General features: G+C 36.9%; 1 protein-coding gene across 5 annotated transcripts in view; it reads right to left on the minus strand.

Moving 5' to 3' along the window:
• ALCAM (activated leukocyte cell adhesion molecule) overlaps positions 1–24,198 on the minus strand; it is a 207,132-nt gene that overhangs the window by 135,085 nt on the left and 47,849 nt on the right. The window lies entirely within an intron of this gene.

Genomic DNA, 24,198 nt, shown 5'->3' on the forward strand with positions numbered 1-24,198 from the left:
GCCAAGACATGGTAACATGTATATTTTGGAATCATCTAATCTCTGGATTCCAAGACTGAAGACAGTTCTATCCCATTATTTTGAAGTTATTGAGCCAATAAATTTCATTTTTATAAATCCAGTTTGCGATGGACTCATGTTACTTGCTACTCAAAGAGTCCTAACACATGCATCCTCCAACTGTTGTATTAATTACTTAGGACCCTATATATAGAAGGAATAGCACCATGCTGATGTTGGCATTTGATAATCAGAGGAGGAAAATGGCATTAGTTCTAGTGTACTCTCAGACAGGTACATTCATATGCCCAACATTGTTTGTGTCCTCCTTTTAATTTACTCAGATTAAATTTCAGAAGGAAAAAGAACAGCATTTATTTCTCTGTCACCAGCTCTAGCTGGTAGGTTTTTCCTTGTGTGACTTGCCCCTAGCTCTTTCACCACTGCTAACTGTAGAACGGAGGTAAGTTATAATTAAGCATCACTTTTTGTCAAGAGCAAACCGTCATACATGATTAAAAACACAGAAAGAACAATTCACATTTTAGAGTTACAATTTGTTAAACCATACAGAAGCTCCAGATAGCTTCAGAATCAATATATGCCCTCATCTAACAGTTGAAAGAAATGAAGTATCTTGACCAATGTTGTAACACAGACTAGTAGCAGATGCAAAGACTAAAACAGAGCAAACCATACTATGATTTTACTTATTTTTATACTATCATTTCTTTCCAGAGACTTGCTTTTAAGTCATGTAAGAGTTTAAAATATGTATTTAAGATTATAATTTGATTCACGTGCAGAAAACTGGTTCTCAGTTTCTGTATACATGTATCATCACTGGGACAAATGACAGGGAATTTCACAGTGAGAGCTACTAAATAAGAGATCATTAAAAAATGATTTCATTAGCACACTCAAAATTCCAACCTAAACTTAGACCAGAGTTAAAAAATAAACTGCTTCATTTCCAGAGAATTAGCTATCTTTTAGGTCAATAGAACATAATTTACCTAAAGTTACTTTAGTGTCCTAACAAGTTTAATTTATCCCTACTTACCAGTAAGGTCTATGAATTATTTTAGTAATTGCCCAAGAGGATAGAAAGGCCACTGTAGAATACATTTACATATATTAAGATATGAAATTTTTAGTGAAAAAAACTCAAAATCTGAGGTAAAGAATTCTCTGTATTATATTTTTGAAATAGGGACAAAACATTTTAAATTAAAACCTACTTTAAAAGAAACAGATCTTAGCAAAACTAACTTTTAAGTGGAAGCATATTTCAGTCTAATTTACCATGGACTACAGAAAATTAAGACAATTAGTTTAGATGAAATCTTACGTATTTGAAAGTTTTCTCAAAATTGTTCTTTTTTCTTAATTTTTGCTTACTTTAGTATCTATCATAAAAACAATCTATCATCATAAAAAGTAACCACAGTATGTCACAAATAAAAAGTGCTTTGAAGTGCCTGGATGAAAGGCTTTATGTGAGTGCAATGCATTATTAATTCCATAAATACCAAAGAATTTAAGAGAGAAAGTAATTTAATGGAGAGAGTAGATTTTAAAGTTGATATGAATCATAAGCAATTATTACTATCAAGGGCAACTTAGTTTTGTATTTTAAGACCAATCAGTTTTATAATTAAAGCCCTCCCAGGAAGTAAGTGAAGTTGAGGGAGAGAAATGGGAGTACAAAGATATATACCTCATCGCTCTTAATCAGTTGTTCTTCCTGACAAAAGACTCAACATCACTTCTTTGCAGTGGGATAATTGGTAGATTCACTCTGACCAGCTCATCATATGTCCATCACAAAATTTAAATACACTGTCTATAATCCAGTTTTCAGTGTGTCAACTTGTCTGGAGTATGCCTGTATTTCATACTGTAATGGAAGTAATGTCAAACTCTATAGAGAAACATAAGCCTTCTGCTCAGCACCATCCAAAGGGGTCAAGGAGGAATTTTGTGGCTTAGACATAACTCCGATTCATGGATTCTATGCAGTACGATATTCACTATTCTGTAGAGAAAAACTCCTTGGCTACAATAACAGAATGTTTCAAATTTACCAGGGAAAGCTCTGATTTGAAACCTGCACATTGGACATCTATTTATTGATGGAGCTTGTTTGTCCTTTACTGACTTTGGGATTGAAAACCTGGCTTCATATAGGATATCCTGTGACAAGCATCTGGAAATAGCAGAAGAATTAAACTAAGAACAATGTATCTCACATTGTAGCCTATTATAACTATAGGCTCCTCTGGAAGGAGAAAATAGTGATATTTAAACTGAAGTTTAATATTTGCAAACTTGTTGGCTTTCCTATGTAGTCATTTCTCAAAATTCAAGGTGTCCTGAACAAAGTTCTAGCTTAATTTGTATACATACATGCATATGTATGAAAATATTTTTAATGTGGATAATGTTGATATTAGTGAGGCAAACTTGTTAAGTTTCAGAGAATATGATTAGAACAAGGGTGTATTTAAATCTTTGTAATAACATAATTGGTTTGTACCAGTCATTTGTTCTGCTCAGACTCTTCAGGATGATTTTCTTTCTAGGATACAATTTTCCCATGCCTACATTTGAATCAAAGTGTTGGTATATGGTAGATAATCTAAAAGTGAAGATAGTAGATGTATGTACCCCAGCCTATGACAGAAAGACTTTTAAAAGGTAGCTTACTGGGAAGTAAATTATTAAGTAAATGTAAAAATGTGTTATCTTGTAAGTCAGTGATATCAAAATATTAGTAAAGAGCTTGTTAGGTGTCAAACACTGTGCTGACATTTTATGTTTCATTAAATTCTCATTAAGAACTATATGAGACAGACAGTAGACTTCCTTTTTACAAGATAAGAAAACCGAAGCTCACGGAGGTTAAAAACCTTTGCCAAACCAATTTTACAAAGAGAGGATCAGGATTTCAACCCATATCTTCCTGTACCTGATGCCCCTTTCACTACAAAGTGCTGCCTGCAGCATAAGCAGTTTTCTAAGAGAAGTGTAATAGAAACCACTTCTCTCAGGACTGTATTTAGCACATGAGATGTAAATATAAAAGTTAGTGTTTAATTTCATCTCATGTATTATTTTCAAATGTTTTGAAGAAAAAGAGATGCATTTCAAATTATTTCGATTTTTGTACAGAAAAATCTTAGAGTTTGATATGCATGAATCCTTAAAGGCTCATTTTATTTTAAACAAACTGTAAAATAACAAATTTGCAAGTTGTATATATATTGCAATTGTCAATAACTCTGTTTGAAAGGTCATTTCCCTGGAGACCTCTTTTAAAAAGTAGGAGTTTATCCCTTCCTGAATATTCACTAAGAATAGATTATTCATCTAATTCTGGCATAAATGTATATGGAGGAGATTTATAGGCTTAGCTGATACTTTCATTTTACAGACCTGTTCATTATTACACTTCAAGTTTTGCTGCATGCAGTTCTCATTCAAATTGGAAATACACCCCTATTAAAAAGTGTTTGTTTACTAAGATTTCATTATAATCCAAGCAGTGTGTGGAACTGAAAGTAAATTATCATCTTATACTTTTAAATGATTTGTTCGTCACTTTGGAAAGAACAGCTTTTGAAATATGACAGTTAATGATAATGCTGCACTTCCAGTTACTGTCGTAATTCAGAAGAAAAACAGGATGGAAACTTCAAAACAATAAACACAAAAGAGTCGGGGTCGGAGCCAAGATGGCGGTGTGAGTAGAGCAGCAGAAATCTCCTCCCAAAACCACATTTATCTGTGAAAATATAACAAAGACAACTCTTCCTAAAATAGAGACCAGAGGACACAGGACAACATCCAGACCACATCCGCACCTGTGAGAACCCAGCGCCTCGCGAAGGGGGTAAGATACAAGCCCCGGCCTCGGGGGTCCCGAGCGCCCCTCCCCCCAGCTCCCAGCAGGAGGAGAGCGGTCTAAGCCGGAGGGAGAGGGAGCCCAGGACTGCTGAACATCCAGCCCCAGCCATCCGGACCAGAGCGCAGACACAGTGCATGCGTGGGGTCCTGGATACTAGGGAAACAGAGCGGCAGACCGGTGAGTGGGTGCCTGAGGCTGACACCAGAGAACAAAGAAATGGGAGTGGCCTTTATTTATTTATTTTTTTTGGCGAGTGCTTTTTGGAAGTCTTAAAGGGACAGGGACCCAAATACTAGGGAAATGGGGAAGCAAGACAGGTGAGCAGGTGCCTGAGACCGGCGCCTGTGGACAAAGAAAATCGTGCGTTTTTCTTTCTTTTTTTAAAAAAATTATTTATTTAATTTTTTTTTCTTTTGTTGTTGCTGTTGTTGTTTTGGATTGGACAGTGCTTTTTGGAAGTCTTAAAGGGGCAGGGCAGGACACTTAGTCCAGAGGCTGGGAATCTGGGGATCTCTGGGGACTCTAACCCCCTAGGCAGCACGGAGCACAGAGGCCCCTTACAGAGATAAATAGCCTCCCGGCCGCTCCCCCTCCAACGGGGCTCCACCATTTTGGAGCAGCAGCCCGAGCCAGGCCAAACCCACAGCTACAGCGGAGATAAACTCCATAGCGGCTGGGCAGGAAGCAGAAGCCCTGTCTGTGCACAGCTGCCCAGCACAAGCCACTAGAGGTCGCTATTCTCCCAGGAGAGGAAGGCCACAAACCAACAAGAAGGAAAGCTCTTCCAACTGTCACTCGTACGAGCTCTGCAAACTATCTCTATCACCATGAAAAGGCAAAACTACAGGCAGAAAAAGATCACAGAGACAACAACTGAGAAGGAGACAGACCTAACCAGTCTTCCTGAAAAAGAATTCAAAATTAAAATCATGAACATGCTGATGGAGATGCAGAGAAAAATGCAAGAGCAATGGGATGAAGTCTGGAGGAAGATCACGGATGTCAGGAAGGAGATCACAGAGGTGAAACAAACCCTGGAAGGATTTATAAGCAGAATGGATAAGATGCAAGAGGCCATTGAAGGAATAGAAACCAGACAACAGGAACGTATAGAAGCTGACATAGAGAGAGATAAAAGAATCTCTAGGAACGAAACAATACTGAGAGAACTATGTGACCAATCCAAAAGGAACAACATCCTTATTATAGGGGTACCAGAAGAAGAAGAGAGAGGAAATGGGATAGAAAGTCTCGTTGAAGAAATAATTGCTGAAAATTTCCCCAAACTGGGGGAGGAAATAATCGAACAGATCACGGAAATACACAGAACCCCCAACAGAAAGGATGAAAGGAAGACAACACCAAGACACATAATAATTAAAATGACAAGGATCAAGGACAAGGAAAGAGTTTTAAAGGCAGCTAGAGAGAAAAGGTCACCTATAAAGGAAAACCCATCAGGCTAACATGAGACTTCTCGACAGAAACCCTACAGGCCAGAAGAGAATGGCATGATATTTTTAATGCAATGAAACAGAAGGGCCTTGAACCAAGGATACTGTATCCAGCACGACTATCATTTAAATATGATGGCAAGATTAAACAATTTCCAGACAAGCAAAAGCTGAGGGAATTTGCTTCCCACAAACCACCTCTACAGGGCATCTTACAGGGACTGCTCTAGATGGGAGCACTCCTAAAAAGAGCACAGAACAAAACACATAACATATGAAGAATGGAGGAGAAGGAATAAGGGAGAGAAGAAAAGAATCTCCAGACAGTGTATATAACAGCTCAATAAGCGAGCTAAGTTAGGCAGTAAGATACTAAAGAGGCTAACCTTGAACCTTTGGTAACCACGAACTAAAGCCTGCAATGGCAATAAGTACATATCTCTCAATAGTCACCCTAAATGTAAATGGACTTAATGCACCAATCAAAAGACACAGAGTAATAGAATGGATAAAAAAGCAAGACCCATACATATGCTGCTTACAAGAGACTCACCTCAAACCCAAAGACATGCACAGACTTAAAGTCCAGGGATGGAAAAAGATATTTCATGCAAAAAACAGAGATAAAACAGCAGGTGTTGCAATACTAGTAGCAGAGAAAATAGACTTCAAAATAAAGAAAGTAACAAAGATAAAGAAGGACACTACATAATGATAAAGGGCTCAGTCCAACAAGAGGACATAACCATTCTAAATATATATGCACCCAACACAGGAGCACCAGCATATGTGAAACAAGTACTAACAGAATTAAAGGAGGAAATAGACTGTAATGCATTCATTTTAGGAGACTTCAACATACCACTCACCCCAAAGGATAGATCCACCAGACAGAAAATAAGTAAGGACACAGAGGCACTGAACAACACACTAGAACAGATGGACCTAATAGACATCTACAGAACTCTATATCCAAAAGCAACAGGATACCATTCTTCTGAAGTGCACGTGGAACACTCTCCAGAATAGACCACATACTAGGCCACAAAAAGAGCCTCAGTAAATACCAAAGACTGAAATCCTACCAACAAACTTTTCAGACCACAAAGGCATAAAACTAGAAATAGTACAAAGAAAGCAAAAAGGCTCACAAACACATGGAGGCTTAACAACACGCTCCTAAATAATCAATGGATCAATGACCAAACCAAAATGGAGATCCAGCAATATATGGAAACAAACGACAAGAACAACACTAAGCCCCAACTACTGTGGGACACAGCAAAAAGCAGTCTTAAGAGGAAAGTATATAGCAATCCAGGCATATTTAAAAAAGGAAGAACAATCCCAAATAAATGGTCTAACATCACAATAATCGAAATTGGAAAAAGAAGAACAAATGAGGCCTAAGGTCAGCTGAAGGAGGGACATAAAAAGATCAGAGAAGAAATAAATAAAATTGAGAAGAATAAAACAATAGCAAAAATCAATGAAACCAAGAGCTGGTTCTTCGAGAAAATAAACAAAATAGATAAGCCTCTAGCCATACTTATTAAGAGTAAAAGAGAGTCAACACAAATCAACAGTATCAGAAACGAGAAAGGAAAAATTATGACGGACCCCACAGAAATACAAAGAATTATTAGTGAGTACTATGAAAACCTATATGCTAACAAGCATGGAAACCTAGGAGAAATGGACAACTTCCTAGAAAAATACAACCTTCCAAGACTGACCCAGAAAGAAACAAAAAATCTAAACAGACCAATTACCAGCAATGAAATTGAAGTGGTAATCAAAAAACTACCAAAGAACAAAACCCCTGGGCCAGAAGGATTCACCACAGAATTTTATCAGACATACAGGGAAGACATAATACCCATTCTCCTAAAAGTTTTCCAAAAAATAGAAGAGGAGGGGATACTCCCAAACTCATTCTATGAAGCTAACATCACCCTAATACCAAAACCAGGCAAAGACCCCACCAAAAAAGAAAACTACAGACCAATATCCCTGATGAACGTAGATGCAAAAATACTCAACAAAATATTAGCAAACCGAATTCAAAAATACATCAAAAGGATCGTACACCATGACCAAGTGGGATTCATCCCAGGGATGCAAGGATGGTACAACATTCGAAACTCCATCAACATCATCCACCACATCAACAAAAAGAAAGACAAAAATCACATGATCATCTCCACAGATGCTGAAAAAGCATTTGACAAAGTTCAACATCCATTCATGATAAAAACTCTCAGCAAAATGGGTATAGAGGGCAAGTACCTCAACATAATAAAGGCCATAAATCATAAACCCACAGCCAACATCATACTGAACAGCGAGAAGCTGAAAGCTTTCCCTCTGCAATTGGGAACAAGACAAGGATGCCCACTCTCTCCACTGTTATTCAACATAGTACTGGAGGTCCTAGCCATGGCAATTAGACAAAACAAAGAAATACAAGGAATCCAGATTGGTAAAGAAGAAGTTAAACTGTCACTATTTGCAGATGACATGATACTATACATAAAAAACCCTAAAGACTCCACCCCAAAACTACTAGAACTGATATCGGAATAGAGCAAAGTTGCAGTATACAAAATCAACACACAGAAATCTGTGGCTTTCCTATACACTAACAATGAACCAACAGAAAGAGAAATCAGGAAAACAACTGCATTCACAATTGCAGCAAAAAAAATAAAATACATAGGAATAAACCTAACCAAAGAAGTGAAAGACTTATACTCTGAAAACTACAAGTCACTCTTCAGAGAAATTAAAGAGGACACTAACAAATGGAAACTCATCCCATGCTCGTGCCTAGGAAGAATTAATATCGTCAAAATGGCCATCCTGCCCAAAGCAATATACAGATTTGATGCAATCCCTATGAAACTAGCAGCAACATTCTTCAATGAACTGGAACAAATAATTCAAAAATTCATATGGAAACACCAAAGACCCCAAATAGCCAAAGCAATCCTGAGAAAGAAGAATAAAGTAGGGGGGATTGCACTCCCCAACTTCAAGCTCTACTATAAAGCCATAGTAGTCAAGACAATTTGGTACTGGCACAAGAACAGAGCCACAGACCAATAGAATAGACTGGAGAATCCAGACATTAACCCAGACATTTATAGTCAATTGATATTTGATAAAAGAGCCATGGACATACAATGGCAAAATGACAGTCTCTTCAACAGATGGTGCTGGCAAAACTGGACAGCTACATGTAGGAGAACGAAACTGGACCATTGCGTAACCCCATATACAAAAGTAAACTCAAAATGGATCAAAGACCTGAATGTATTTTATGAAACCATTAAACTCTTGGAAAAAAACATAGGCAAAAACCTCTTAGACATAAACATGAGTGACCTCTTCTTGAATATCTCCCCAGGCAAGGAAAACAACAGCAAAAATGAACAAGTGGGACTATATTAAGCTGAAAAGCTTCTGTACAGCAAAAGACACCATCAATAGAACAAAAAGGAACCCTACAGTATGGGAGAATATATTTGAAAATGACAGATCCGATAAAGGCTTGACGTCCAGAATATATAAAGAGCTCACATGCCTCAACAAACAAAAAACAAGTAACCCAATTAAAAAATGGGCAGAGAAACTGAACAGACAGTTCTCTAAAAAAGAAATACAGATGGCCAACAGACACATGAAAAGATGCTCCACATCACTAATTATCAGAGAAATTCAAATTAAAACTACAATGAGGTATCACCTCACACCAGTAAGGATGGCTGCCATCCAAAAGACAAACAACAACAAATATTGGCGAGGCTGTGGAGAAAGGGGAACCCTCCTATACTGCTGGTGGGAATGTAAATTAGTTCAGCCATTGAGGAAAGCAGTATGGAGGTACATCAAAATGCTCACAACAGACTTACCATTTGACCCAGGAATTCCACTCCTAGGAATTTACCCTAAGAATGCAGCAATCAAGTTTGAGAAAGACAGATGCACCCCTATGTTTATTGCTGCACTATTTACAATAGCCAAGAACTGGAAGCAACCTAAATGTCCATCGATTGATGAATGGATAAAGAAGATGTGGTACATATACACAATGGAATACCACCCACCCATAAGAAAAGGGCAAATCCTACCATTTGCAGCAACATGGATGGAGCTCAAGGGTATTATGCTCAGCGAAATAAGCCAAGTGGAGAAAGAGAAATACCAAATGATTTCACTCGTCTGTGGAGTATAAGATCAAAGGAAAAACTGAAGGAACAAAACAGCAGCAGAATCACAGAACCCAAGAATGGACTAACAGGTACCAAAGGGAAAGGGACTGGAGAGGATGGGTGGGTAGGGAGGGATAAAGTGAGGGGGTACAAAAAGGGGCATATTAAGATTAGTATGCATGGGGGGTGGGAGAAAGGGGAGGGCTGTACAACACAGAGGAGACAAGTAGTGACTCTACAACACTTTGCTATGCTCATGGACAGTGACAGTAAAGGGGTTTATAGGGGGTCCTGGTATAGGGGAGAGCCTAGTAAACTTAATATTCATCATGTAAGTGTAGATTAATGATAACAAAAAAAAAAAAAGAAAAAAAAGCAGTTCCTGTGTGGTGACCTCCAGTGAGATCTACACAATGGTATAAAGGGCATATAAAAGTGTAGGCAAAGGGTTTGTTTGTGCTCATACAGAGGATCAAAGCCTAATTTGGCTATCCCAAAAATGAACTAAGATACGATATGAAAAAGAACTTCCAACATCAGCAGTCCCTGGAAGACTCATGCCAGAAGATGATCATCAAAACACCCCAACAAAGATCCATGCGCTGCTACAGGTATAGATGCACTCATCCCACCGGTTCCTGGACTTGCCATGGGAATGAAGAAGGAGATATCTAAGCTGGCCTGTGCATACAGTAAAACAACAAATTTGACTGGATCTATACTGTTGGAACTCAATCAAGAATTAGGAGAAGTACAAATTGTAACACTCCAAAATCTTACAACTACAGACTATTTACTGTTAAAAGAACATATGGGATGTGAACAGTCCACAGGAATGGGTTGTTTTAATTTGTCTGATTTCTCTCAGACTGTTCTAGTTCAGTTGGACAATATCCACCATATCATAGATAAGTTTTCACAAATGCCTAAGGTGCCTAACTGGTTTTCTTGGTTTCACTGGAGATGGCTGGTAATTATAGGTCTGCTTTGGTTATGTAACTGTATTCCTATTATGTTAATGTGTGTGTGCAATTTAATTAGTAGTTTAAAACCTACACATGCTGAAGTTACTCTACAAGAAGATATGTCAAAGAAATAATCAATCTTCCCATGTTTTCTTCCGCCTGCTACTGCTATAGCTTTTCTTCTTCCTTCCTAATTACAACCCATAAATAGAATTCGTGCCTCATATCGAATTTACCGTGTATCACAATTCTTCCAAGTGGTAAAGATACCTCAAGACAAATGCTGGGCATAGAAGCCACAGGGCATAAATATGCAAAGATGTAAAAAACTAACCTTTTCAAACAATAAGGCTTCTCTCTCACTTACCAACTTTACATTTCCCTCTATGGCCCCGGAAGATGACTGGTTAGCCAGAGACGGGTAAGATTCCTCAAGGGAGGAACAACCTAAGACAGGCACAGTCGCAGGGGGGCCATCAGATGAGGAATTGGTGATCAACAGAGGTGAGGCTTAGAACACCCTCCCCCCCCATTCTGAGAGAAATCTGCCACATCCATGGATGCTTTATTGCCCTTGTCTAGCTTGGATTAACACATAGTCTACAGGCATACACCTGATCATCTACATTTGCTCTCTTACAACACTAAACTATGTTTTCTACCTTTATCTTGCATCTACGTACCACTTCAGCATTTTATTAAAAATAATAATAATAAAGAGAAATGTGGTATCCACATATAAATCAAGTATAAAAATCAAACAAATATTCATATTTGAACTGACTGTTTATAGTTCATAATGCATAATCAAAACCGAAAGTTTCTGTGATGACTGCCCTTGTACTATTCACCATGTAACTTATTCACTATGTAAGAATTTGTTCTCCATGTAAGAACTTGTTCGTTATGCTTCAGAAGATTGGAGACTGATGAAAATTAGGCTTGGGGTGGATTAATGATTATACATTGAGCATTGAGTCCCCTATACAGAATTTTATTGTTGTTAACAACCATTTGATCAAAAAAAATAGGAGAGATGCCCTCATAAAAATAAATAAACAAACAAACAAACAAATAAATAAATAAATAAAGTACACACTTCCAATTGTAAAATAAGTAAGTAACTGGGATGTAATGTATAGCATAAGTAATATAGTCAAAATATTGTGACAACTTGGTATGGTGATAGCTGGTACCTAGAATTATCATGTATATAAATGTTCAATCACTGTGTTGTACACCTGAAACTAATGTAATACTGTATGTCAACTACCCTTCAATAAAAAATAATTATCTAAAAAAAAAAACCAATAAACACACACCCTTGAGAGCGTAGACATTTTTCCTTGCATAGTTACACATGGCAGATTGATTGTTTTAATGGCCCTATTCTTTATTCTGTCCCTGGTATACACTATGTCTACCGTGTGACTTTGTATTTCCTCTCACTAAGGAGGCACAACCCCTTACCCCACTTCTTAAATTTGGGCTCACTTGGTGCCTTGTTTTGGCCACTGGAATGGTAACAAATGTGGTACAAGCCAAGGCTAGAGAACAGCACTTACACCTTCCTGCTCAGTCTTGCCCGTGACCATCACCATGAGAACATACACAGACTTCCCTCCTCCACAATGAAGGCAGACCTGAATTGCCCCAGTTGAACCATGTGAGACATAAGTAACACCAGCTGATTCCCTCTGACCAATCTCCAACCTCTGACACCTGCACATATAAGTGAACCCAGCCAAAATCAGCCAAACACAGCCCAGATCAGCTGAAACCCACAGATTCATGAGCTAATTAAATGTTTATTTTTGTTTGCTGCTAAGTTTTGTTGATTGTCTACAGTGACACATTACTGTGGCAATATCTAAATTAGGTCTTCTCTCATTTTATTTTTCTCTCCAGGGGCATTAGTGGGGATCTGCAATGAAGGATTAACATCATTTTAGTAAAGTACACTTTCATTTCTTAATTAGGAAATAGCCCATAAGAATACTTCTACATTTAAGTTCACATCAAATTGCCATTTACTGAGCATCTAGTATGTTTCTGGCATAGTTAGGAACTTCCAAGTAGAGATAAACAGTTCCAAAGATAGTGTCTGGAATTGTTTGAACAACAAAATATATAGTAATGCACTATAATCTAAAGCATAAAATAAATGTCCGTGAGTGTATACTGACATAAATAAATGACTAAATAAATAAATAAGGGAGAGTAGATAAATCTCCCATGCAGAAAAATTCCAAATAACTTTGGTAGATATTCCACTCTCAAGGAGGCAGACATGAACCCCCACTACTAAGTGTGGGCTGCCCATAGTGACTTATGATATAGGAAGGTGGGAAAAGAGTAACTACAGTGGGGAAAGCACCTAACAAACACCCAGTTCAGCCAGGTGATGTAAGTCAGCAATGACAATAGTAAGTTAGTAGGTACCTCTGATATGATGTGATAAGAATGGTATTTTGCCTAGATGGTTTTCCTCCCCAAAACCTTTAACTCCAGTCCCAAGATCATCATATGAAAAGCATCAGAGAAATCCCAACAAAGGAATATTACCTGACCAGTACTCCTCAAACTGTAAATATCATTAAACGGCTGGGGGTGTGGGGAGAGTCTGAGCAACTGTCACAGCCAAAAAGAGCTTAAAAAGACATAATGACTGAATGTAATGTGGTATCTTAATGTTCCAGAAAACTGATATTAGATAAAAACTAAGAAAATCTGAATAAAGTATGAACTTTAGTTAACAGTTACATAATTATTGCCTTATTCATTGCAACAAAAGTACCATACTAATATAAGATGTTAATAAAGGGAAACCTGGGCATGGAGTATACAGGAACTCTTTACTTTTTACACAACTCTTCTATAAATTTAAAAATATTCTAAATTAAACTTTTATTTAAAAATAGCGCCCATGGAAAATATGAATCAATAAAGTATTTTTTAATAATTACCATTCACTATTTTATTGCGGAGTGAAGGTTTTGATTGGTTATACACAACTTTGTGTATTATTGATATCTTTATTTTTTATTACCTAATTAAGTTTTATTGGAATTTCATGACAGTTTTTTAAAAAATCTGAAAGTTTCTAATCTTACAAACACTACTATAGAGAAATGAATTTTAACAGATTGCTAATTTAATGTAGATTCTTAATAAACACACTATCTCATTCTGAAAAGGAAAAATTTTACAGGTCAAAATAATAATTCTAAAATGAATTTAAATGAGTACATTGCAAATGACTATAATTTTGAAAATAAAATGAAAATAACATAATTGATTTCACTATCAATTGCTAAAATAATTGTCATGTATAACTCCTCTTGTCATACTGTTTTCTGGAGAAGACTAATAGGAGGATCACAGAAATACCAGCTGTTTAAATATTCTTTTTATTTACAATGGTAGCTTAATAAATAACCAAGCTGCTTAGCAACTATAACCTTTTTTCAGCTGAAAGCTTTCATCGAGATCCCCTACACATGAAACATTATTTTTTAATACTAGGCCATTATCATAATAATTTAATACTAAGAGACAAACATTCAATGCGGTAACAAAAAAAACACTAGCTGGTATGCTTTGTGGTTTTAAAAATATTAAAGATATCCAATGGACTTTGGTAAACAGGTCTGAAAAATAAAGGAAGCAGGTGTAGAAGACATTTAATAAAACATGCCCCTCATTTTTATTCCTTTTCTGTTTGGTTTCTTAGGTATCTCTGTTTGGCAGTGAACTGCAGTGTATGCTTCAGACAGATACTTTTATTCTCGTTGTCTATACTGATGTGGCAGCCAAAAGAAAGCTGCTAGAAAGTGTGGTTGAAACCTAATATTAAGTTTTTAAAAGCAAAACAGACTTTTTTGCAGATAGAATTATAGTGTTAAGCAATTTTAAATAATGGTTTAATATTTATTGCCTGAAGGTGGACACGATATGGAAGCACAAATAACAGATTCTAACCATAAGTTAAAATGGAATCATATTACATTTGTGTTTTTTTTGTTTTTTGTTCTGTAAAGAAAACTATCAGCATAAATTCATTAAAGGTGTTTCTTTTGTGTCCAGTGTGAAGGTTCTATTAAGGATAAATGGAGAAATGGAAGTTACTAAGTCATAAAGATTAAAGATTCTTCCTTTCTTAAGGGCTTGTTTATGCCAATTCTAGGGCATTGCAGGATCACTTGGTTTCCTTGCATGTCCTCACAACTACACGTTCTAGTCTTAGTGGATTTTTGTGGTTAACATTTCAGACATTAACTAGTAGCATTAACTACTTTTGCTTTGCAGAATGGTCTGCACACCAACTGCCACAGTGTCTCGAGAGTGAACACGAATAGCAGAATTATTAAGAGATATATAAAAATAGCATTTCCTGAATTACTTTATAAAAGTAGCAATTCTGAAATACATATTAGAAGTCAGGACTATAATGCCCAGTCCTTGTGCTTGCTCAATATCTAATTCCCTCATTAATGAGATAAGCAGAAAATTAAATAATAGTGTTTATGTATATATATACACATACATACATATACACTCCTAGTATTATCTGTAATACATGCATTATATGCAGTATTTTAAATACATGTATAGAGTACTCAACTAATCTCTTCCAGTGCCAGAAAACATGAATATCACAATATTTTGGAAAGAACTTTATGAAAAGCCCTTTCTTTTCAAATAAAATTAAGTGGTTCAAGGAGACCGGGTGAACATTTAAGAGACAAAAAGAAAACTCTTTTGATATGCATAGTTTTCTTTACTTACTTTATTGTTTCCAGGTTTGTTAGACCTTAAGAGGAACATTCTTTCAAAAGGGACTTTAACCCTGGAAAATCTCTTGGTCAAAAACTTTAGCTTCTAATTCTAAAGTGCTCTGACGGTATTTACTCATTCCTGGGTAGTTTACAAAGGGTATGAGCAGCACGATTCCCAGAGTGCATAGCAACCCCAGGCCTTCCTAAGTATTCAAATATTTAGTTCAAATGCTTCAGGATTACAAGTGAAGGATTTAAACATATTTCTTTTTCTTTTTCAAAATTCTTGTGTGCAAGGGGTGGGAGGAATAAAACACTTATTATCTCAAACCACCAGTTGATTTCCCTACTTTTTAATTTTATTGAATATTACAGACTGCAATCTTGAAATGCTTGGTCAGGACCCTTCCATTGTGTATCATTTGTAGGCAATTTCCAATGGGAACAAGTTGGTGCATAGTGGTTATGTTTCCAAGAAAGCCCATAGAAGCAAGGTAAGGGTTGATAAAAAGTGGAGAGCAGAAGCCATGGAAGAGATAAAAGCATAGTTGGGTTAGGTTATGTTGAGCCAAAATGAAGACGAGGGTATATCTAAAAATCTTATAAACTCTACAGACGTTCCCCCTCAAAACCCTCAGACACCCCAAACTTTGCCTATGTTTCCATGGAATAAAGAACACTGTGAGTTCATTTAAGAATCCAGAAGCTCAGGGGTTAAGAGCGCTTGCTCTAGGAAAGGTATGAGATATGGCAGAGGAAATAAAGAATGGTGAGTACTGAGGGAGACTAGAGTTATCCTGTCCCCAGATTCCCCTTTCTTTCCTTCACCACTTAAAAGCCATCGTCAGCCTTTAAGGTGATACAGTGGGGAGGTGTCCACAGCGAGAAGTGGCAGCAGTGAAAGTGTTAAAGCAATCTAAATTAGAGTGTGCCTTTCTCCCTTGCCCCTCAATTTTTCTGCCTCCTTGACCTTCCTCCACCCTTCCCCTCTGCCTCCTAATTACATACGAAAGGACACACCAGGGCAAGGGCTGCTGAAGTTCGCCAGGAAAAAAAGGGCACAGCCAATGGGAGTTCTTTGGTAAAGTGATAAAGATTACCTTTGCAAGTTCGGCTCTCCTACATACCTTGTCCCTCTCCACGTATTCTTTCCAGCCTGTGTTTGCTCACCTGCCATTTCCCCAGGGTGCAAGGAATTACTAAGAGACGGTTTTTTGTAAAATATGCATAGTGTGAGGATAAGAAAATGACTGCCTTTCTCATCCCTTTCCTCTTCTAGGACAGGACAATCCCACCTGGCCTTGAGGAAGGTAGTAAAATTGCCAGAAGAATAACTGGTTAAATATAGAAGAAATATCCCAACCATTGTATATAAAGCACAAGACTGCCCATATTTAGCTAAATTATGCTTTTATTTAATCAGTGATAGAAACATTAAAAAAATAAGTTTAAAAAACTTTCTAATGATTCTTTTTTCTTGTCAATCCTAGCAATACTTACGATGTGCAGGTAAAAAATACATTTATATGCTAACCTATATTTTGCGTTTAAAGTGAGTATAATTCTACATTGGCCAGACCTCTTAATATATCAAGGTCAGTTTTGTCCCTGAGGAAAGTCCTTTTGAAAAACATACAATGACATACAGTCTTTAATTTTGTTTGCCAGATGTTACATTCATTCTTCCATGTTGTCAATCCAAAAAGTAACAAAAAAGATATAAATAATAATCATTGTCCCAGTAAAAATGTCTAAGGATTATATCTAAATTTTACTGAATTCTGGGAGGGCTTATGCATTTTATGGTATTTTGCCCAAGGAGATCCAAAATCTAATTCAGAAGAATCCTAGTTGCTTAAGCATTTAATCCAATCTGCATAACTAGAAAGCAACTGAATGCTTTTCTTCTTGTCAGAATATTGAAAGCTTTTTTAAAAAAGCACTGCTAACTATTTTTGATTTCTAAGAGAATACCAAAAGAACCTAGGTGCCAAAAACTTTCAAAAACAGAATGGATATAGAACTATGATTCTTTTGATTGATGCTAACTATTAAGATCACTTAATTTAACCTTCTAATTTTACAATCAGAAAACTAAGGCTCAGAGAACTTAAATGACTTGCCCAAGGTCATTCAGGAAGTTAAAATCACTCAGTATGGATTGAAAATACCTTCTCACTTAAATTAAATTTCCAGTTTATAAACCTAAAAATGAAGAACATTAAAGAATAGAGTTCCTACAAAAATAATAAACTAGAGGTTTGTTTTCTTATTATTATAAGGCTAGCATCCACTTCAACAGGAGTAGGTCTCCTATGAAAAGAAAGAACATAGGTGAAATCATCCAAGGACCTCATGTTTTAAAGAGAACTCCTTATTTTCAAAGAGATAAACAAATCACCAGCCACACAGCAAGCAACTAGGTAAAGAAATACTTCGACATTCTGATAATCATGTGATGGATATCCCAACTCTACAGAATCCACCCCCCTACCATTTACCGTAAAAAGTATCAAAACTATACCAGCAAAAATGCCTAGTGGCTGTAGTACTAATCTTTTAACCATGTACATATTAGTGGCTATTTAATTTATGCCCACTTATTATAAGATAATGCATGGTCCATTTAAAACATAAGCTTAGAGCTAACCAGAAGCTAATTAAAAACTTTACACTATAATTTTCTGTGCTTGCTTTCCTCTGTAGTTTTAAAGGAGTACTTATAAGATTTTTGCAGTGCAATATAATTTTTTATGATAAATCATTCTTTAGATCATTGATAGAGAACAAAAATCAGTTCTCTAGAATCAAAGCACTCAGCTGAGGCACTGAAAGCACAAGATTCCTCTACTGGAGGCTTTTTCTCTGACAGAATTGAGAAGACTTTGAAAGAGGAAAGAACTCTGGCATCAATGACTTCCTCAAGCCTAGCTAGATACTATGCAGTAAAAAAAAAAAAAAATTGCTAATAAGAAAAACAAAACAAATAGAATCAATGTGTCACCAAACATACAACAGCCTGAACTCAAGTAAGAAAGTAATTTTTCCAGATGAGTGCCACTCACAGTAAATAATTGTATAAGTATGTAACAATCATGAAGAATAAAATGAGATTGTAAAGGTTCTGATTTTTAGCACTGATTCCTCTATTTATTGTTAAGATAACTTGAGGTGTCTTTGAGCCACATTCTCCCTATCTCAAGAATGAGACAAAATAGCTGAACAGGCTGTCACCCACAGATTGGAGGTAGTATAGTGAAACTGAGTGTAAAGACCATGTGAAACACCCCAAAGTTCAAGTTCTAGTTCTACCACTTACTCCATGGTACTTCACACAATGGCAGACACACAACAGGTGTTCAATTTTGATTTGTTCATCATAAATGAATGAAGCCAGCCCCCTAAATTAGGAAGTAGTAAGTCACTCTTTCCTCTCCTTCGTCTATCAGTCTGTCAAAGAAGCATTTGCTTCTTTGAAATGTCTGTGGTATTCCAAACGTGGTGTCATTATCTAATGCCATTTTTGTGTACCTGTGACTTCACATAGAGATTCCCGTAGTCATCTTCACTTCTCTTGCTAATCTTGTCCTCTTCCAAAGAATTTTTGTCACCTTTAGACATATCCAAATGTTACTAATGTGGTCAAATACTGATCTTAACAAATCCCAAATTATAATGCCTATCTTTGAAGATGTTCTCTAGACTGGCCTTAGAACTATTCAGTATTGTTTACGCACAATTCAAAAATAAAAGCAAAGTTAATTATTCGGTATAGTACTATAAAATTTCTCATTTCTAATCCAACATGCTTTTGCTTATTGAAATGCCTTCTAATGTCTTCAGTGTAGTAAAAAGAACATGATTTCGGATTCAAAAAACTCTAAATGTTAATCTGAATTCTGATACTTCACTAGACGTGTTATTTAGGATAGCTTGGCTCCCTATAAAATAGGAATAACTATACCCAACAGGCTTTCTTTGAGGATTAAGTGAGATAATAATAGCTAATAAAATATATACTTTATTGAGAGCTCAGGCCCCATTCTATCTATACCTCTTGTATGTATTTATGCATTTGATTCTTGTAATAATCCCACGAATTGATACTAGTTGTCAAACATGAGGGAATTTGGTATGGAAAATTAAAGCAATCTTCTAATAACTATTGAGTGGCTTCTGAGCTGTCACTCACAACTAGTAAACATGTATATAGAATAGCATACCTGATTTATGCACCAAAAATGCTAGTGAATAAATAAAAATTCTGAAATTTTAATAAAACACATTTCTTTAAAAAAAGAACATTAAATTTCCCCCAAACTATACAAATAAGAGTAGCTTATTTGACTCAAGATAAATAGTTACCATGAATCAAAATTACTGACTATATAATTATATCCTTATAAGCTTTATTTTCTCTATATGAAAAGTACATGAACTCTTAACTACCAGCTCAAGGTTTATTAAAGTGGTGATTGCTTTAGACTTTAAATCATAAGGATTTTTTAATGTTATAATGAGAACAGCATTAATTTATAGAATAAAATGACATGTATACAGTTTTCTACTTAAATGTGTGAAAATACCACATTACCAACTAAAGTAATTTGGCTAATACTGAACTAAGACCAATCTTAGTCATTAAGGAAACAAGCATAGTCCTGGCAGAGAATTAAAAATGTACTGTACAGAATTTTTTCCCCTTAATTTGCATTTATTTTATTATTTTGAGGGAACTTGAGCATTTTTTCACACATTTAAAGCCATTTATGTTTCCATTCTTGAGAACTGTTTCTTCATACATTGTGCCATTTTTCTATTGGGTTGTCCTTTTTTTCTTATTATTTATAGATAGATTTCTTATTGATTTAGGGATGTAGCCCTTTCTCTGTTGCAAATATTACAAGTATTTCCCTCTGGTTTATCAGACTTGTTTTTGCTGGGTTTTGCCATACTGTAATATTTTTATTGAATTTTGCTAAATTTAAAGATGAATTTAGGAAACATTGACATCTTCTCATCCAAGAACACAGTTTGTCTTTTCTTCATTCACTAAGTCTTTTTAAAAATTGTTGTTGGTCTTACGTACATCTTAAATGTAATTTGTCAAGTCAGTTACTGGGTAATTTATATTTTTTGTTGTTATTGGAAATGGGATCTTTATTCCATGGTACTGCTTGAGTATTGATTGCATCATTGAAGACTATTGATTTCTCTGTACCAATTTAAACCCAGCCTCCTTTCTGAATAATCTTATCATTTGTAGTAGTTTTAGTTGCTTCTCTTATTTTTTCTAGGTACAAAATCTTAATGTTCGCCAATAATGATAATTTAATTCTTCTTTTTCAAAGTTGATCCCTCTGGTTTCTTTCTAATTTCATTAGCTAGTACAGAACAATGCTAAGGAAGATTGCTGATAGTAGACATCATTGTGTTATTGCTGATTTTAATAGACTCCTGGTTCCCCACTAAGCATGAGCTTTACTGTTGAAATAAATGCTTTTTATCATGTTAAGGAAGTATCCAAAATAGTTTTATAAAATCAAGAATGAACATTGAAGAAAATCAGTGAAGATCTGGGGCAGCAAGAACCCCCTGTGTTGCTGCTGAGAGTGTAAAGTGCCATGGCTCGTCCAGAGAACTTCCAGGCAGCACATACTACAGTTCAAGATGCCACATTACCCAAAGACCTAGAAAGCCCGCTCAGCTGGACACAAATGCATGTCCACAGATGGTGACAGCTGCACCATTTCTAAGAGCCTAAACAGAAACAACTCACCAAACACATCTATTGACAGTGTAATGTGTAAATAAAATGGAGTCTAGTCTTACACAGAATATGAACCAAAACTTTATATAACATTGGTGATTAACCCAAACAGAACATTGAGCAGAAGAAGCCAGATATGAAAGATGTATGATCCCATTTATTGAAAAATCAAACGAGGCTATCCCATAGTGTTTAGAGATGTATTCCTAGGAGACACATCTGTGTTGTCTTAGGAAAGAAAAAAATAGTTATTTGCTAATAATGATAATTTTGCTTCTCGTTTCTAATATTTACACTTTCAATTTCTTTCTCTAGTCACTCATTTGGAGTATTTGTGGTCATGGTATACACAAACTTTTTAGGAAATGCCACCAGGCTAGCAGTAATTTTGACTTGTCAATTTCCTTCTTAACTGATTTGTAATACAATTACAATTTTTTGTACTACCAATAATACACATACTGTAGTACTGTTCCCTTACCCCCACCTACCAGTGACCGGAGGAGATGAGGGGAGTCAGCACCACAGGAGCCTGGGCCCATATCTATCTCCGTGTGTGGCCTGTGCATAGCCAAGCAGGCTCCAGGGTGAGGGGGCCTGTTCTTCACATAGCTGTCCCCCTGGGGCTGGCCAAGGGAGGGCTTATGGCCTGAGTGACACTGGGTCAGCCTTTGTGGAAAGCCTTTATCCTGAGCCCTCCCTCTGAGACCCTAGACTTAGAGGGTTTTATCCTGGCCCTTGGCCAGAGAAGTGGTTAGGACCGCTCATGTGGCATCTGACGTTCTACTCAAGGCCCAGGCTCCCTTCCTCTTAGCTCCCACTTGTCTAACCTCCTCCTACCATTCCTCGCACACCACCACCCCTGCCCACCCACAGCAAGCTCTGCAAGTAAGACCTTGAATTGCTCACTGATAGACCCCAGAGTTCAGCATGGTGGCAGGCACAGCACAGGCTCAATAAATACTGAGTAAACACTGAACCCTTTACTTCCTGTGAACATTTGCTGCAGTTCTGGGGCTGCAATTTAAAACCTACATGGAACAGAACACCCTTCTACAGAGGGACATACCAGTGGTGTGCCATCTACCTGGCCATTTTAGGCTACTTATGCACTGACCCAAGGCCAAAAAAAGGAGCAACTTGCTGGCTGGTGTGACTGATCCCAGTTATGGAGTGGGGGAGTGGAGATAGGTCACTGCTACATAATGGAGGCAAGGAAGACTATGTCTGAGACCAGGGGATGCTCTGGGGAACCTCTTGGGGCTTTTATCCCTAATTGAAAACTACAGCAACCCAAAAAGATGGGAAGACTGGGGACTCAGAGGTCTACATATTGAAGGTTTTGTTCACTCTGGAACCCGGAGAAGCTAAAGTTCATTTATGAGGAATAAATGAGTGGAGAAAGACACCATGGATACCCATGGGGATCTGTGCCCATGAGAGTGAAGTAGCTGTGCAGTTTCTCCACGCTGGTCACGTGCACGTGTGGATCGGTATAAACCAATCATTCTCTCCCTCTCTTCCTTCCCTCCTTTCCTCCTACCCTCCTTTCCTCCTTCCTTCCTCCCTTCCTTCCTTCATTCATAAAAATATACACTTACATGAACAACACTGTGGTTACCAGATTTCCCCCATTATCATGTCCCCACCACATATCCCATTACAGTGACTGTCCATCAGTCTAGTAAATGCTATAGAGTCACTACTTGTCTTCTCTGTGTTATACTGCCCCTTTTTCCTCTTATCCCTCCCTTCCCACCCATCCTCCCAAGTCCCTTTCCCTTTGGTAACTGTTAGCCCATTCTTGGGTTCTGTGACTCTGCTGCAATTTTGTTCCTTCAGTTTTTGCTTTCTTGTTAAACTCCACAGATGAGTGAAATCATTTGGTACTTGTCTTTCTCTGCCTGGCTTATTTCCCTGAGCATAATGCCCTCTACCTCCATCCATGTTGTTGCAAATGGTAGAATTTGTTTTCTTCATATGGCTGAATAACATTCAATGGTGTATATGTACTACCTCCTCTTTATCCATTCATCTACTAATGGACACATAGGTTGCTTCCATATATTGGCTATTCTAAATAGTACTGCGATAAACATAGGAGTACATATGTCTTTTTGAATCTGAGAACATGTATTCTTTGGGAAAATTCCAAGGAGTGGGATTTCCAGGTCAAATGGTATTTCTATTTGTAGTTTTCTGAGGAACCTCCATATTGCTTTTCCACAATGGTTGAACTAGCTTACATTCCCACCAGCAATGTAGGAGGGTTCCCCTTTCTCCACATCCTTGCCAGCATGTGCTGTTCTTAGTCTTTTCAATACTGGCCATCCTTACTGGTGTGAGGTGATATCTCACTGTGGTTTTAATTTGCATTTCCCTGATGATTAGTGATGTGGAGCATCTTTTCATGTGTCTATTGGCCATTGGAATTTCTTCTTTGGAGAACTGTCTCTTCATATGCTCTGCCCATTTTTTAATTGGGTTATTTGCTTTTTGGGTATTGAGGTGTGTGAGTTCTTTATGTATTTTGGATGTTAACCCCTTGTCAGATATGTGATTTACAAATATATTCTCCCATACTGTAGGATACCTTTTTGTTCTGTTGATGGTGTCCTTTGCTGTACAGAAGCTTTATAGTTTGATGTAGTACCATGTGTTCATTTTTGCTTTTGTTTCCCATGCTCAAGGAGATGCGTTCCAGAAGAAGTTGCTCATGTTTATATTCAGGAAATTTTTGCCTATGTTGTCTTCAAAGACTTTTATGGTTTCATGACTTACATTTAGGTCTTTGATCCAATTTGAATTTACTTTTATGTATGGGGTTAAAGAATAAGCCAGTTTCACTCTCTTGCATGTAGCTGTCCATTTTTGCCAACACCAGTTGTTGAAGAGGCTGTCATTTTCCCATTGTATGTCCATGGCTCATATCATATATTAATTGATGATATACGGTTGGGTTTGTATCAGGGCTCTCTATTCTGTTCCATTGGTCTACTGTTCTGTTCTTGTGCCAGTACCAAATTGTCTTGATTACTGTGGCTTTGTAGTAGAGCTTGAAGTAAGGAAGCATAATCCCCCTAGCTATATTCTTCCTTCACAGGATT

This window comes from Manis javanica, chromosome 3 (assembly GCF_040802235.1).
Source record: "Manis javanica isolate MJ-LG chromosome 3, MJ_LKY, whole genome shotgun sequence".
Classification (NCBI taxonomy): domain Eukaryota; kingdom Metazoa; phylum Chordata; class Mammalia; order Pholidota; family Manidae; genus Manis; species Manis javanica.